Source organism: Diceros bicornis, chromosome 15 (genome assembly GCF_020826845.1).
Source record: "Diceros bicornis minor isolate mBicDic1 chromosome 15, mDicBic1.mat.cur, whole genome shotgun sequence".
NCBI classification, from domain to species: Eukaryota; Metazoa; Chordata; class Mammalia; order Perissodactyla; family Rhinocerotidae; genus Diceros; species Diceros bicornis.
This window is the reverse complement of record NC_080754.1, coordinates 61,985,384-61,997,752: the sequence shown is the minus strand read 5'-3', so window position 1 is coordinate 61,997,752 and position 12,369 is coordinate 61,985,384. Positions and strand designations below refer to the sequence as shown.

Below are 12,369 nucleotides of genomic sequence, written 5' to 3'. Positions count from 1 at the left end.
CGTTTATTAAGATAAACTAGAGTTGTCAAGTTGTTTCTTTGGGTTTAAAAGGTTAAAATAAAGCCTTGACACTTAAATGAGAAAGCTGCAGGTATTGGGGAAAACTGCTTGAATGAAAATTTTTGTTCTCTGACAATGTCAGACAAATAAGGCCTAATTGTGAATATTTTCTGCATTTAGAAATCTTCTCCTGCCCGTCCTCATGACTGTTTTTCCCATTACTAGAACGTGGTGGTTTAGCTGGTTCCTAGCCTGAGGAAAAGGCAACTCTGTTCTTAACCTACCGCACACTACACATTTCTTCTCCTGCCCGCTGCCTCCCCACCTCCCCACTGGTTCACTTTCCCACAAACGCCTGCATGTCCCTGGACAACTCCAGTTGAAATGGGGCATTTTCTGTGTATCTTTTCCTGGTACTTCTCTTCTCTGTCTCCCCGCCTCCTGGCAGAAGAATTACTCTTTATCTATATTTCCACAGCACTTGATTCACACTTCTGATATCACACCAATAAATCTATATTATAGTCTTGTCTTCCCTGAAAAGACTCCCAAGTTATTCAGGGCAGAAAGCCTGTCTTAACCTCATCCCCATAACCTCAGAACCGGAACATAACAGATGATCAAACCTCTTGAATGAATTTCTGTTTTATTTTCTGGTTTGATTGTTAGAAATTCTTCTAATATTACATATATAGTAATAAAAGAGTGTCCTTGAATTCTGAATATTGACTTCATTGGAAATTCATTTAACTGAAAATACTTTAAAAATGCATTTAAACTAAATGCTTCTTTGCCATTTCTTTTGGATGAATGACCATCTGGAACCTAAAATATTATAAACAGATTTAAGCATTTAATATTTTGTTCAACAAGCAACTGGTGTTTTAGATAGTCACATCATTCAAATTACTAAGCTTGGAAACAGAAAGAGCTGATCTTTCTAACGCATTCATCCGCTTGTGCAACTGTTTGTGCTCTCCCCTCCTTAGTCCCAGAGGTAATCAAATAATTCAACAGCCCTTTTGGACAGCTTGTTTTATACTTAATGTTCATTGCTGTAATCAAATTAAATATGAAGATTCAGCTACAAAATGCACTCTGGGTTCTGATTATTTTTAAGTGAACGATGTCAAATGGGAGATATTTATAATAAAAAAGGTCTCTTGAATATAAACCCAAATTTTCTTAACCAGTTTTTCCCCAAATTCCTCACCATTCCACATAAAAACCTGCATGTATCTTGTGTGAGGATAATGAGCCAGAGAAGGAATGCCAGAACATCATTGATGATATGCAGTTTTATTTAATGATGTTACATTCAAAACCATGCTGTATCCTGCGGCTGGGAACAGAGTGACTGGCTTATCTGTTTTCAAGAATCCTGTAGGCACAGCATAGAAAAACATAATTACATTGTTTGAATGAACATACTGTCATAGAAACTCTTTAAAAACACACACCTGGGGGCTGGCCCGGTGGCATAGTTGTTAAGTGCACGCACTCCACTTTGGCAGCCCAGGGTTCACAGGTTCTACTTGCACTTGTCAAGCCATGCTGTGGCAGCATCCTATATAATGTAGAGGAAGAGGAGCAGGGATGTTAGCCCAGCGCCAGTCTTCCTCAGCAAAAAAGAGGAGGATTGGCAACAGATGTTAGCTCAGGCCTGATCGTCCTCAAAAAAAAAAAAAAAAAAACCACGCAGCACACCTGGCCGGTTCTGAAATAACAGAGTGAATTAGCAAGCTCTCTTGGCTCTCAACAAGGGCTCTCTGACCTTTGTTTCCACGTGTCTGATCCTGCCTCATGCGATGTCAGCCCGTGTCTGTGGTGCCAGAGCCTGTGGCTGCTCCCCTGGGAAGGGCTGACCTGCTGCACTGCGGCAGCTCCATCTCACACTTGGACGAAGGAGGAGTGAAACACGAGCTGCAGAGAGGTTCAGGCTCATCCATCCATAGTGATCCTTAGGGCAACAGGAAAACTCCGCGAGGTTCAAAATGAGAGCTGAGCACTCATGGGTTGACATAAGGAAGGCTGTGTTCCAAGTCCCTGCCAAGCTGATATCAGATCACCATCTACAGGTTTCTGAAGGGCCACAGCCTTCTCAGAGAAACAGGGAAGTGAGTTCCAAGTAGAGAAGCCAAAAGAGACGTACCCACCATGTGGCTAAGGCTGGGCTTTGAATGAGGAGAATAACGTTGATGGTTAAGTGGTGCCTTGGCCTCTCCCTGTTATAGGAAACAGCCAAACTCTACCTCAGCACCTCCTTCACTCTGCTCTGACCAAGGCTCTGCGGCAGAGACTGGCCAGCTCTTTCCCATACCTATTTCTCTCTCTTCCTAGGCACACATTTGGACTGCAGTTCCCAGCCTCCCTTGCAGTTCAGTATGGTCATGTGACTGTGTTCCAGCCAAAGTCACTTCTGCCCATTGGTGCCACTTACATGCCTGGCCTATGAAGTACCCTCCACTTGATCCTCCATGCTCTCTTCTGCTGTCTGCTCGATCGATGTCAATACTCAGCCACCGGACAGCGTAGAAAACAAAAGTTGAAGGTGACCAAACTTTCATCAGCCTGGCTCCCACCTGATTGGACCTCCTCCCCCTGCTTGGACTTACATGATTAAGAAATAAACTGTTTTATGTCAAGTCACCGAGGTTGCAGGATTTAGCAGCTAGGGTTACCTTTAATAAAATTGATGGACTTTATTTTGTAGAGGATATTTACCTACAGCCTGACCATAATAAGCATTCAGAAGCCCTTCCCGGACTGGGAACCAGAGCCAGATATCTAGTCTGGAGCCCAGGTTAATTTCCTGGTGACTGAAGAAATATTTGGCAAGTTTTTGTTTGCCACTAGGTTGCAATATGTGTACCAATGCACACAAAACTCCCAATTTCTCTTGCCTTGGAATGGAGATTTTTCTCCAAAACTGTAAAATTGACACCGATGACATTTCATATAGCTAGAAAGGCTGCCGGGAAAAGGAGCATTGTTTCAACTGTCATCTCCAGAGAAACGTGAGCAAGTGCTCCTCAAAGCTATGCTGTTTCCTCCTCCCACAGAGCAAAAGCACAGAATACAACAGTGAAAATTTCTGGCAGGACATTAGCACATGCCATCTAGTGACAACCACAAGCTAAAATTGGAAAGGCCGGGGCAGCTGTTGTTGTCTAACGTTTGTATCCTCTGAGAGCTCGTATGAGAGGGAGATGGCCAAAGACTCTGATTTAAACCTAAGAGCTGAAATTGAGTTAAATTCATCTAACAGAGGGTGCCACTTGGGGGCCTCCAGGGCCTCTGTTCTTACACAGCTTTTTTGATGGAAATAACCTCCTTGGGAGAGAAGCCTGAAGAAATATTGAAATTCACAGTCCACTCTATTACACAGCCCTTCACTCTCCATCTGCGTGACTTCATCCCCATCAGAGCTGCTCCCCAAACACCCCCAGCCCTTGGCTACACATGAGCAGGACAAAAGTCAAGGACCGCAGACAGGGAGGGGAAGCCGTGACTCCCACATCCCACTGAAGGAACCTTACACTGTGAGGGAAAGTGAAAGGTGAAATTACCTAAGTGACATTTCAGTAGCAATCAATAATCAATCCAAACTAGGGGAGGGAGGGTTCTTTGGGATTAAGAGGTGACAGTTGCATCCCGACTACCCAAGGTCAAGTACTGCTTCTGTCGCTTACTTGAGTCTAAGCTTGGGCAGCATCTTCTCTAAGCCTCAGCTTCCTCCGGTAAAGTGGAGGTAATAAAAATGGCCACCTCATGGCTTATTGGAAAGGATTAAATTGAATAATCTAGGGAAAGTGCTGGTGTATAATAAATATTCAATAAGCAGTTGTTGATTTTCAGGAAAGAAGACAAATGTCACAGTCTTTGTCAACACACCCAGGAAACCCCGTGCAGGGTCTGGGAAAGCAGTGTGACTGCATTTACCCCTATGTTTACCAGAAAAGCAGATTGGAGGTCACCGTGCTCTCAAGCCACGTTCTAGACTGAACTAGAGCCAACGTCTCGGGATAGAAGGTAATAAAAATAATATCATAGCAAATATGTAGATGGTGGTTTATAACATACTGAGTGTTTTCACATATACGCTTGTATCTAATCTTTAAAAACCTAGAAGATAGATAACATAGATGTTTTATTTCCACCATTTAGACAGAGAAATTGAAGTTCGGAGAGGGGACATGATTGGCTAAAATTCACACAGCTAGCCAGCTATTTCAAACCCAGGCCCCTCTAGTCCAGAGACAAGGACCAGCCCAGACCACTGCACACGGAGGGAGGATGCGTCAGACAGATGTGTGACGCAGAAAGGATTTTAAATGAGGGTGTGAATGAAAATCTCATTAAGCAGAAAGGATTTTAAATGAGGGTGTAAATGAAAATCTTAGAAGAATGAGGTTCTAGGTGAAGCGAGGAGGAAGCAGCATGTCAAGACCATTCTGGAGGGTTGGGGGCTTTCCCAGGCTAGGGAGCTTGTGGAAGGAATCCAGCGACAGGAGAGTGGAGGCAAAACAACAGATGAAGGCTGATGGCTCTCCACAGGGGACGGTAACGGTGGCATTTGCTGAAGGGCCCTTTCTGTGCACTCACCGCCGTGCTAAAACTTCTAGATATGATCCCGTTTAATCCTCCCAACTCTGTGAATGTATAATGCTGTCACTCCCATTTTATAAGTGAGGAGACTGAGGTCAAGGTCACATAGATAGTGTATGGCGGAATCAGGATGCAGACCTAGGCTGGCCTGACATCAGTGCTCATGTTAGTCTGCCCCAGGTTTATGTAGCCCCTGAGGCTTACAGAAAAGGCAAGATGCACACTGTCTCTCATTGGCTAAGACCAGAAGCACACGATAAGCTGCAGGGCAAATATAAAAAATTAATAAACTAAGCTGTATGCAATACAATTAAGCTGTATAAAATGAAACAAAGGTGTATAACTATGGCTAAATTTTAAAATCACAGCACAATGTTACCTCCCCAAAGGAGAAGCAGAATATTCAGTATCTAGAGACAGAACAGAAAGGCTGCCCTGGACAGGGAGTAAAACAGCAATGGCTCAAATAAGTCAGCTGGAATATACTTGAGCATATACAGCAGAGAGGCAGCCTAGGGAATATTTTATCCTCTTAATGGGAAAAGGAGAAAGAAATAATCAACAATAGAAAGTGAATCAGCAGAGCCATACTCTTCATCACTGGAGGATGTGTGTTGTAACAAGTCCGTGGGCTGTTCTATGTGTTGGGAAGAAAGAACTATTCCTCTACCCTTCTACGTTCTCCTGGCTGGTCTAAGAATTAAATTGACATGAAACAGAATAACAAGAGAAAATCAAACAAAGTTTAATAACATGTAGACAGGGGGTAAACCCAGGAAAACTGAGTAACTCACCAAAATGGCTGATACCACCACCTTAAATATCATCTTCAGCTAAAGGCAAAGGAAGATGTTGGGGGTAGTGTTTGGGACTTCAAAGGGGAGGAAGGCAATTCACTGGGAGATGGAACAGCAAGTGTTTGGTAAACAAGTGTTTGCTGTGACTTACAAAGACAATGGGACATGGAGAGGACTTTGATCAAATGGGCCTTTCTAGGTTCCTCCCTGTCCACCACGCCTAGTTCGTATCATACGATAGTTATCATAGCAATAGCTTCTTCCTGGAACAGGCCTTCTGTCTTAAATTATATTAGGCAGTTAGGGGGAAGGTCAAAGTTTCTTCCTGAGTCTTTTGCTCTTAAAAATAATCAAGCCAAAGAGACACATTTTGGGGTGGCAAATTCTGATTCCCCACATACAGATTAAATGAAATGAATACAGAAAGCCCTGGGCAGAGGGCCTGATGCTTTATAGGGGCTTGACAAATGTGCAGGAGATGAAATAAACAGTCCTTTGTGTACCACCTTCAGGATTTTTGTTAGGTCTGAGTTCCACCTCTACTCATATTTAGTGAATGTTTTCCTATAAATTGACTCACTTATTTTTAAACTTAGCCTTGTCCTCTGTCATAATAGCCATGAATTCATAGATTTGAGGTGTAAGTTATACATTTCTTCCTAATATTCATGAAAATAAATTTAAAACCATTGAGAGATTTAATGTCCACACGCCCCCCAAAGCCATCTCAGGCACAGCTAGTGTGCCACAGTTTGGGAAACACTGGAAGCGTGTAAAGGGCCCTGGATGTGGGACAAGGAGACCTGGTCTAGGCTGCAAGAGCAGGCAGGCCACCATCATGAGGCATGTTCTCCCAAAGGAAAGTGGGAGAGAAGAGCTCATGCTTTATGTCGCACGAAGGCACGTGAGATAATGAAGGTGACAACATTTCATAAACGGACATTACAAACTGAAGATGTTGTGTGACTCTGTCTCCTTCTATTAAAGAAAACTTTTTTAAAAAGTCAAACATATCTGACAATGGTCAACCAATTACTAAAATAATACACTCTAAAAGTCAGAGAATTTTTTACTGCTTTTACAACTTCAAAACAAAGCATCAGCTTGTTTCCTGTTTCTTGCAGAGGTAACACAATTGCACAATCTCTATAAAGGTCAGTGAGCGCAATTCAAATTCTGCCCTTTGCCCTGGCTTATGATATTATTATTATACCACATGGGCTCTGAGTTGGAAAGAGCCCAAGAGAACATCTTGTCTAGTCTTCTCATTATACAGAGGAGGCACTGAGTTCTAGAGCATTTTAAAAACCTTACTATGGAGCAAAATGGGATTCAAATCATGCTCCAAGCCCCTCAGCCAATGCTCCTGCCATTACGTGAGCCTGTTCCCTGCAAAGGCAGAGGACCTCAGGAGAAGAGGAACTGGAGGTGCTGTGCTCTATATAATCCACTAACTTCCAGTTAGGAAAGAACCCTGTGGGCAAGTCAGAGGATCAAGACATAGACACTGCCTTCAAGGTGTCCACAGTCCATAAGGAACTGGGAACACAACAAACATGGCCCAACTAACAGGAATATAAAAGGAGAAACCGCCTCAATTTTCCCAAGATAATCCAAAAAGCAGTCACAGGGATGGAAACTGAAGAAGCCCCTGTGTATTTGGCTACTATCGTGGGAGTGCGTGTGCCTGCCCAGGAATGTCTACTTCCAACTCACCATCCTGGGGGTACAGCTGCACAAGGCAGCCACAGCCTCATGGTCCTTCAGTCAAAGGGCACCATCATCACCATTAGGGACCATGGCAACCCCACCCCACCCCAGACACTGCTGCTCAGATGCTGGCAACTTTCTCGGGCTACCTAACTCCTGTCCTGTTGAGGTTCACTCTCTCGCTCTTCACCCAGTCATTCGATAGTCTAAGATTTGCACTAACACTCAGAACAACAGAACAGCGGGCTAGGAAGCAATTTTTCTAGCGTTTGTCTAAAATCATAGTAAACTACAGAAAAATGTCCTCACATTCTAACATCTCTGGAAAGATACTTTCATGTGACTTCTTAGATAAACATTCCAAGAGTTATAATCTTAAAGAAAGTGTGCCTGCTCTAAGAAATAGGTAGCATCTTTTAGAAAAGGAAGAGCTTTCTCTTTAATAAGAAAAGAAACTAATCAATAGTATTTTCTAAGAAAAAAAAATTGGTTTAAAAATTTAGAGTTATTCCATTGAAGCTCATTTCCATCTCTCCATACTCTGCCCTGATACCATTTTACTGATGCTATCCACCGTGTTCTAGGTCACTAAAGGAGGGGAAAGCTAGGAGGGGACCAAGATTGGTGGAGCGTCCCATCCACACCAAATGTTTTACATCCTTCCATGGAATCCTCATAACAGTCTCTGAGCTAGTTATTCCTGCACCCATTTACAGAATCAGAGTAGAGTCAGTATGCTCTAGAAAGGGGAGGCATCCCTAATTTTGGTAGATCCAATAATAATCTCAAGATAATAAGAGGGGCCTGGACCCTGTGTCAGGAACTATGAATAACACACTGTGTGCCTGGCCCTGGTCCACGTGCTTTACTTATTAAGTCATTTGACCCTCATAAAAACTCTATGGCTTTGGTACTCTCATTACTCACCTTTAATAGCTGAAGAAACGAAGTCACGTGGCTGGTCAGTGGCAGAGCCAAGGCTTGAACCCAGCAGCCTGGCTCCAGGGTCTATGGCTTTAACCCCCAAGCCAACTGCCTCTGTCAGGCAAGGGGCCTGCCCAGAGCCCCCAGCTGGGACGTGGTGCTGCTGGGATGCAGCCTGCAGACAACAGGCCTCCAGAGGCATGTTCTTCATCACCAGCGCCTCCACCCACACTGCCCTTTGCCAAAGCTAGCACCCGCATTTGCTGCCCTGGACTCCGTCTTCTTCCTCTGTGGGGACTTTGCTTCACTATTTGTGTTGCCCACTTCCTCTACCCATTAACTCCTCCCTTCTGCCCCAAAACATCTACAGATCTGCTTTCTCCCACAAACTTCTCCCCAGACCCTGCTGCCGACTTCAACTACCATCCTCTCCCCCTCCATTGCCTCTTCTTGCAAGTCGGCTACACACTCTGCCTCTCCTCCATGCCTGGTCCCTGCCCAACTCCCATGTGTCTGAAGTGGTCCCCTCTCCTCCCATTCTCCTGGCCACACCCCCAGCCTGCTTTCCAGGACGCTTGCAGGAGCCTCATGAATGGAAGCAGCCCTCCCTTTCCATTCCTGCTTTCATACATCCACGCCTTTGCTCACGCTCCTCCCTCCACACAGATTGCCTTCCCCAGCCCCCATCTCCTCTTGCTCAAGTCCTGCACATCTTCCAAGTCCAGGGCTCATCACTCCAGCAGGGAGCATGCACTCCTCCTCCAAGCTCTGTATGACCTTCTTTTGTACAGCACTTCTTATTTAAGTACACGTCTTATCTCCCCTAGTCTGTACTTAACCTGAGGGCAGTGATCTTATCTAACTCCTCTTTGTGTGTCACCTACAGGTAGGTGTAGAAAGAGGATGCTCAATCAACACTGAACAGTGCGCGTTCCCTGAGCGCAGGCTTGGTTCTCAACAACCAGATCTTCCTGCGTAAACTCAGCCAGAGGTTGCTAAGCTCGTGGACCAACCTGCTGTCCTGTTAGCAGGAGCTGAGTCTACCAAAACTCACCCTGGAGAGCTGCCTGTCCTCACGTAGAACCACATCTGATCCTCTGGAAGTGGGCAGGAGTAAATGACTTCCAGGAAGTCAGGGAGTCTTGATAGCAGAAAGAGGAAATATTAGAAATGTGGCTCCGGTTAAGAAGAAACGTTTATTAAGATGGTAGAAATCACTATGAAAATGCTATAGCTAAATGTTCATTCATGTGTTGACTTGTCCTCCTAAATGTCCCCAGTCATTTCAATTTAATAGGTTCAGTCGGCTATGGTTTGGAATGTTAATACTGATGGTATTTCAAAGCTCTTTATATTCTATCCCCAAGTCACTTTTCCCCAGGAGGATGGTGATTGTATGAATCCCAAAAGTGCCTCTGTCAGAACACACGGTGCTCTGTCATAAAGGAGCACAACAGGATCCTCAGTTGTTAGGTGCCAGGTGAAGTGCACATTTTTGCAGATATTTTAAGAGTCACCTCATCCTTAATTATCTTCACAAGCTTAAACACAACAATGCATACTATGGGGTCATATCTCAACTGTTATTTCCGAGAGTTTGAAAACAAAGCACATTACTCTATTCAAATCACTTGTACATTATCTCATTTAATTTTTACAACAGGCCTTTATAATGCTATTAGTCCTCTTTTGCAGTCAAAAAACCTGAAACTCAGAAAAGTTAATTAACTTACCCAACAATTTGTTTAACTACATAACTCAGTGCTATAGATTCCATATAAACACTGCGTATATAGAGAAAGCAATGAGATAGGTGCTCTCAAATATTGCCGTGGGAAGGTACACTGAGACAGCGGTCGCATTAAGAATAAACATGTATGTGTGTTTATATATGTACATGTAATATTATATACGTAATAGTCACCATTAATTCCACTTCTAGAAATAGAGCCTAAGAAAATAACCAGAGAGGGGCCTGCGTGGTGGCGCAGGCGGTTAAGTGCACACACTCCGCTGCAGGGGCCCGGGGTTCGCCATTTGGGATCCTGGGCGCGCAGTAATCTCAGTAACTGAGGTAGGTAGTTCCAACATAAAGGTGTAAAAACGAAAGGAGCTGGTGACAGGAACAATTTCCTTTTTCTGAAATGTGCACACCTAGAGCTCTGCAGTAAATCTAATTCATAAATGAACTTAGCTCCAACTGCACACACTAGTTTCCTCCTGGAAACAATCATGTTGCAAAAATAAAGGAGGAGGAGACATTTTTAATTTTTGATGACATAAGAGAGACGTGACTTTCACTGTTCTTTAACACACTCACTAAACCAGGGACACAGAAGGCTACTGGAAAGGGATGACTCATAACATCGCCTCACAGATTAGCATGGAAACCGTTAATTCTGCATCATCTCTTCTGATGACAGGACAAGTTGTTTTTGTTTGAGTAAAGCAGAAAAGAGGGGAGATCTTTCTTCCCCCAAAGTTGCTGGCTAAACCTGGCTACCTTAATTAACATTCCCCTTTGACCTGATGTTATTCTAATGTCAGGTAACAGAGCAGGAATTTTGTGGTGCTGCGTTAGACTCCTTTAAGGAAAGTTTTTGATCTAGAGTAAGTGAAAGCATATATCATGGAAGGAAACCATTATCAAGGCTTTCCTTTACCACTCAACTCTTTTTCCAGGAGCTCTTTAATAACAGCTTTAAGATTTATAGATACGAGGTGCATTCCCTTCCCAACACTGGGAAGCTCATTGAAGCCTCCTTAGACTGAGACCATTCTCCACAGTCTTTCCTCCAGAACCCAAACTTAGCCATAACAGCTCACAGGAGCTTCAAACAGATCACTCGGGCCATAAACAGAAAATGTATTTCACAGAACATTTCCAGAAGCTTTATTTTGTTCTACCTGTTAAATGTTGATTGTTAAATAGTGGCTTAGATTTGGAAATATCTATTTTATTCCCGCCTTGGAAAGGGGAAAACAGAAGTTCAGGCATTTTGAAGTTTGTAATCCAACAAGTTTTTAGTCTATATGTATCAGTAATTCAATTACTAAATAAGTTTTCATGTAGTGTCTTTTTGGAATTAGAAATATAAAAAGAGGCAGCTCAGAGCATACTGGGATGCTCTGATAAACAGACCGCATTCCAGAATTTCTAAGCTACCACACAGTATCTACAGAAGTTTTCCATACTTTGACCAATTCAGTGGCATCATTTTTCATTTCTAATGGATTTTTATTACTATTTAATGAAAGTAGTTATTTTAGGCTTTATTTTCACAATAATTTTCCTTGCAAAATTATCTTTAATTCCTAAGAGGTTTTTTGTAGCAATTATAGAGAATAAGCATTCTTAAATTTCAAGACTCCAGACACTTTTACTGAGTCTAGTTTTCCTTATAGCAATGAGATTTGTGACATTATTCCTCCTCTGCATTATTTGAGGCCAAGGCAAGGAAAGAACAGGGAGAAAATCTACAGAGATTTGTTTTACATTTACCTCATTTTTACAAAGTGGCTTTTTCTCCTGACGCTGTCTGTCTTAGGCAGGGGCCCAGACGCTGTTTTGGCCATCAGTGCCGTCTGCTCTGCACCCCCACTGCCAGGGCTAGACTCGCAGTCAACTGGTTCACACTACACTGCTGCACTGGTCAGATGGGCAGCACATGAGTCCCTCCCTCCTCCCCAAGTTCTCAAGGGAAGTGCAGTCTTGTTGTTGTTTTGGAAGGGGGCCGTTTTCCTGCAATCTGTGACCTCCTCTGATTGTTACTTAAGACAGATCTTAAGGCCTCACTCCTTCTTCCTGTCAGCTCTTGAGTGTCTACTGCCTGTTTACGAGGGGCCTTTTCTGAATAACAATCCAAGGAGCACCATTTGCCATTTTTACCAGGTTCCTGATCTTTGTGGTTACACATTCTGAAGTGTCAATCATCCTTCAGGCAATTAGAACCCTTAAGCTCTCCAGCAGCACCGGGAAAGAAACCAAGCATCCCCTCTGGAGAGCACTGGCACGTGGTGTCTCCTGAAGCGCGCAGGGAGGGGCGGCGGCTTACCTGTGAGGCATGCCGGTGCTGGAGGCGGTGCTGTGCTCGCTGGACAGGTCCCAGAGCTTGAGGTACCAGTTCTTCTCTGCTTCACGCGCCAGAGCCAGCTGCCAGGCCCTGAGCTGGGTTTGCCCCGAGGGCCCGAGGCTGCCGTCTTTCCCCTTTTCTGAGGCTTTCTTGGGAGATCTGTCTTTGCTCCCTACGGAAAGCCCAGACTGTCTCCTTAACTTGCTGTTCTCTTCCGAGATCTGACTCCCCGCGGCCCCAGTCCGGGCTGACAGCAT

The 12,369-nt window shown here is 44.0% G+C and overlaps 1 pseudogene; it reads right to left on the bottom strand.

Moving 5' to 3' along the window:
• LOC131414629 (peroxynitrite isomerase THAP4-like) overlaps positions 1 to 12,369 on the bottom strand; it is a 48,309-nt pseudogene extending 35,940 nt beyond the window's left edge.